The sequence below is a fragment of the Dipodomys spectabilis genome, unplaced genomic scaffold (assembly GCF_019054845.1).
Source record: "Dipodomys spectabilis isolate Male_0828 unplaced genomic scaffold, ASM1905484v1 ptg000227l, whole genome shotgun sequence".
NCBI lineage: Eukaryota > Metazoa > Chordata > Mammalia > Rodentia > Heteromyidae > Dipodomys > Dipodomys spectabilis.
The window spans coordinates 2,360,562-2,366,159 of record NW_024870904.1 but is presented as its reverse complement, the minus strand read 5'-3'; the positions used below and the strand labels follow the sequence as shown (position 1 = coordinate 2,366,159).

General features: G+C 38.7%; 1 pseudogene; it reads right to left on the bottom strand.

Annotated features, from left to right (window-relative positions):
* Positions 1-4,126: 4,126 nt before the first annotated feature.
* Positions 4,127-5,201, bottom strand: LOC122123311 (annotated as a pseudogene).
* Between the last annotated feature and the right edge of the window lie 397 nt (positions 5,202-5,598).

Below are 5,598 nucleotides of genomic sequence, written 5' to 3'. Positions count from 1 at the left end.
GTTGAATTCAGGGGCAAAAATTTGTGAGGCTTCCTTTACCTTCTATACCAGATGACCTTTTGTATCACTGATTTTTCACCTTAGGGTCTTGCTTCTCTGCCTGAGCCTTTCGACACACTAATTTTATAATTACATATCATAAGTAGCAAACTAGAGAGGCACATATGACCACAGCCATGCTTTTATTGGCTAAGATACCATTTTCATGAAGCATTTGCATGGGATGGCCTACAAATACTATCTAATATCAGCTTCCTGAGTAGCAAGGATTCAAGACATGAGGGAGTGTAATTGCTGGTCTTAAATTAAAAGAAGGAAAGGTATTTTACCAATTCAGTGAGCATTAAGTCCCTTACATTCTGAGTTCAAGTAAAGTGTTGGCCAAATGATAATAACAGAAATAATAAAAAAAATTAAATAAGTTATCATCAGGCATACTTTGAATGAATGTGCTATCTTGGTTCATAATTTGAGCTATATAACAAGCCTAGGTAGGACTCTGGTCTGTGAACCATCCCTTCTCAGAAAGTATCCAGTTTGTAAACATGGGAGAATGAACTATTTCCAAATGGATGGTGTGTGTGTGTGTGTGTGTGTGTGGTACAAGTAGGAAGGCCAAGGGCACAGGTGCCTCCCAATCCCCCTATTTTTTTTAACTAGGCCTCTGTAGATAAGCAGAAGGTTTGGGCTGGAAGGTGGCTCAGTGTTAGAGCACTTGCCTTGCATGCATGTGGCCCTGGGTTCGATTCCCCAGCACCACATAAGCAAAAAGAAAAAAAAAGCTGGAAGTGGTGCTGTGGCTCAAGTGTAGAGTGCAAGCCTTGAGCTGAAGAGATAAGGGACAGCACCCAGGCCTAGAGTTCAGGCCACACAACTGGGGAAGGGCTTAAGTGAGCAACTACTATAAAATCTTGCAATGTGAAGTCCACTGTCCTTATCTTGTAAATGGAATCATAGACAGGATTTAAGGATTCTTTTTTTATTGTGAAAATACTGAAAAGAGGAGTTATTATTTTTGAACAATTGAAATAAATACAGAAATTGTTGAAACCACAGGAAGCCTGAGCTGAAACACTGAAGCAAACCTCCTGTTACCAGAGAAAGATTTCTTCAGAACAGCCCACAGGGCTCATGCTTTGAATCCTAGCTTTTATGGAGGCCAAGATGAGAGAATCTCCTTTGAAGCCAGTTCTGGCTGGCTTCAACTCAGATCCTAAATTCAACACCTCATATTTGCACAAAAATATTCCTTCATGAAAGTGTGAAAGTAGAGCTCTTCATGTAACCAAACAGCTCTGGACATATCTAGAATGAGTGGCATTTATAGGATCTGGAGTCTTAGTCTTGGTTTACTAATTAAGCACTTTCTGATATAACAGACATTTTTTCTAAAGACCTCCAGGATTACATAACTCTACACTGGCATCTATCTTAGCTCTAGAAATTCTAAATTTAGGTCAACCTTTGTGTTTCTGTAAAAGTAGACAGTATATTTGTTGGAAGCCACATTTTGGAAGATGGAATACTGCAGTGTATTATACAGCTAGCAGTCTGCAAGCAGCCTGTTGAAACAAAGACTTGCAGTCCACAAATACAATTAGACAGCTTGGAAACAGGACAGAAAGGGGAAAAAAAAGAATAAAACCAACACCAAGAAACCAATCAGCACCAAGAGAGTGTTGAATTGGGACACTATGAAGACCAAAGACAAGCCAGGAGACAGGACAGAGGACATGATCACAGAGATATTTACCATGGTATCTAGTGCAACTGTTGGTCCACCCTGAATAGGGCTTAAGCATGAGGCAGGTCCACAGGAAATTCCCAGTCCCAGGCACTGGACTAACAGATTGAGTAACATATCAGCCAAATGCCCATGCCTGCTTCCAGGGACCTAGCCACACCCATCAGTTGGGAGGCAAGTGATGGATGGGGCATTTCCATCTCCCTGCATGAAGACAAGATGCTAGACCCCACCATCCACCATATGGCCAATAGGGCACCAGCCAAACCTGACCTCCTTACTTAATATTACTGAATTATTAAATCTATTTACAAAATGTTACAACCTCTTAATCATTTTGTAACCAGCTCAAGAATTTGCTTTTTGTAAAAGCCATTTTTCTTGAGGCCCACCTCTGAAAGAATAATTCTCATATTCACCAAAAATTAAACATTCTAGTTTTGAATAGTTTATTCCTTCCTTCTTCATCATTCCTTCCCTTCCTCTTTCCCACTCGCACTTCCCTCCTTCCTTCCTTCCTTTCTTCCTCTCAAAGCCTAGAAGTGATGCTGTATCTCAGGTGACAGATGATTTTATTATTTTGTTAATTTCAATTTTTGTGAGAGATTGGTTAATATATTTGTGTGCTTGATTATTTCCCCTAATGTCATATCTGCATTGGCCCTCTATGAAAAAACAGAGGCATGACACATCGTCCACACTGGTGTTTTATTATAGCTCACTCAAGAGAACAGCTAAATGGGCTGAGAGTGAATCAATCACAAGTTGCTCATCACCAGTGATTAATTAAAGAAAAGTGCAAGAACTGAAGACACTTTGGGATTATCCCCCAAGGCAAAATGCAGAGTTTCTTGTCTTTATTTATGAACCATATTTATTAAAATATATATTTTATTGTAAAGATACTGTATAGATGGGTTATACCATTATATGAGTTAGGTCATGAATACATTTCCTATGGAGCATTGTTACCCCTCTGAGAAAGACTTTACTACTATGTATGTACTGCAATACGGACTAATATCTTCCATTAGATCTTCCATTCCAAACTTGAACCAGAATAAGTAAGTCATTTGTACTATAAGGCATGGATTACACATACAGAGGGAGACTTAAGGGAGCAGTAGATAAATGGTTGTTCCCATGTATTTGCCTCCTATCATAACAGTCTTTACTCATCTATTGTTCCCCTAACCATGTTGCAGATGATCTGAATCCAGTCCCAAAGGGCCAGAGCTCATAGTTCTAAGAAGAGTTTATCAAATTGCCCTGACACACCATTTCTTAGTATAAAAGACACAGTTAATAACTTCAATCTCTGAATTACTTGTCAAGACTGCTTGGGAAAATATCGAAGGACACCATACCCACACGATGAGAGGATGAGAAATGTTGGCTCAAAGAGAGCTGAAGAGTGAAGAATGGTTTCCCATCACACCTAGCTTATGTCTGCCATGAAGGATTTCTCTGTATAATTTACAGAGGTTTTCTGACAAAGATTTTCCTACATTGGGCTTCTTTCCTGGGTGAATGTTCTAATACTTGCTGAAGGTTGGCTTCTTGTTGAAAGATTTCCTCTCATGTGTCCAGGTTTCTGATACCTGTACAGATGGGACTTCTGGCAAAATGTTTTCTATAGTCATAATTTCTTTCCTGTCTATGTTCTCATATATGCTGAGGACTCAGTTCTGATCGAAAGTCATTTCACATAGGTTCTATACACTACTTTCTTTTCTCCTATGAGTCAGTTCTCTGATGAGGTATTTCTTTCTTATCAAAGGATTTCCAAATGTGTAATATTTTTAAGACTACACCGTTGTGTGTGTCCTATGAACTTGGATCCATGAACACTTGGTAAAGGACTTTCCACAATTGTTACATTTGTATTTTCTCGCCTGTGTCTGTTCTCTGATGTAAACTGAGTTAGGACTTTTCTTGAAAACCTTTCCATTTATTTTTCCTACATAGGATTTCTCTCCTCTTTGTGTGTGAGGGTGTGTGTGTGTGTGTGTGTCTGTGTGTTTTGTGTGTTCTGTGATGAACCCTGAGCTGTGTCTTGTAGTTGGAGGACTCCACATCTGCTATATCATAAGGTCTCTATCCTGTATTGGTTCTGTATTGCAATTTCAATTTTCTTACAGATCAAAGACTTTCCCATTTGGTACAATCCTAAGTTATTTCATTTGTGTGAATCAACTTATTTGGGTTAAGCTGTGACCTCCAGGTCTTTCCACACTGGTTGCATTCATAAGGTTTCTCTCTTTGTGTTCTGTGATGGATGTTATGGTGTGCCTTCCAGGTAAAAGAATTTCCATGCCTGCTACATTCATAACATTTCTCTCTGGTGGATTTTTTCTGATGGACAGAAAGGTGTATGTTCTGGGTGAAAGACTTTCCACATGGGTTACAATCATAAAATTTCTCTCCTGTGTGTGCTCTCTAGTGGACAGTAAGGTGTAGCTTGCGGCTGAAAATCTTTCCACAAATATAACATTCATAAGGTTTCTTTCCTGTGTGTTTTCTGATGGACAGTGAGGTTTGACTTCCAGGTGAAAGACTTTCCACATAAGTTACATTCAAAAGGTTTCTCGCCTGTGTGTCTTCTCTGGTGGACAGTAAGGTTTGATTTCTGGGTGAAAGACTTTGGACACAAGTTACATTCATAAGGTTTCTCTCTGGTATGTGTTCTCTGGTGGACAGTAAGGTATACCATCTTGGCGAAAGACTTTCCACACATGTTACATTCATAAGGTTTCTCTTCTGTGTGTGTTCTCTGGTGTCTAGTAAGGTATGACTTGCAGGAGAAAGACTTTCCACAAATGTTACATTGAAAAGGTTTTTCTTTTGTGTGTGTTCTCTGGTGAACAGTAAGCTTTGATTTCTGGATGAAAGACTTTCCACACATGTTACATTCATAAGGTTTCTTTCTTGTGTGTGTTATCTGATGGACAGTGAGATTTGACTTCCAGGTGAAGGACTTTCCACACATGTTACATTCATAAATTTTCTCTCCTGTGTGTGTTCTCTCATGGCTAGGAAGATATGCCTTTCTTGTGAAAGATTTTGCACAAATGTTACATTCAAAAGGTTTCTCTTTTGTGTGTGTTCTCTGGTGGACAGAAAGCTTTGATTTCTGGGTGAAAGACTTTTGACACATGTTATAATCATAAGGTTTCTCTCCTGTGTGTGTTCTCTGAGGGACAACAGGGTGTGTCTTCTCAGTGAAAGACTTTTCATTCTCTTTACATTCATCAACTATAGAAGACACATGAGGACTATATGCAGCACACATCTTACCAGGTTCACTGAAAACACCCATGTTCTGACAGCCAGCGACCTTTTCTATCCTCATCCCTATGGAGTTCGCATTATTCTTATTCAGTTCTGACTTCTGTATGGAGCTCAAATGAAAACTTTTTATCAGTCTCACTTTTGCCTCCTCTGGGTTACTATTCATGACGGCTACTTCAGATAGATATTTATTGTGACTTTCCTGACAGGTGCTAATCACATCCTCCATTTCTGGGACATCTAAAATGAATATTAGAAAAATAGACAAAAACATAAATGAGATCCATAAATTCCTTAATGTAAAGATATTTCCTCACAATTTGTTGCAAGGTTTTCAAATATGAAAGCATTGCTTTATGCAGAATATATACATTTCTGTGCAATGTAGTAATTAAGAAAGTAGTACTGACATTTTACAATGCAAAATAGTGTTTTTCTGTATTTCAGATTTTTATGTTATTCTCCAGGAAATATTGACTCAAATTATCCATCTACGTACTATTAATGCTTCCATTCTGAATCGCCCTCTATGCCCAGCACCACTGATAAGAAATTGTCCCAAT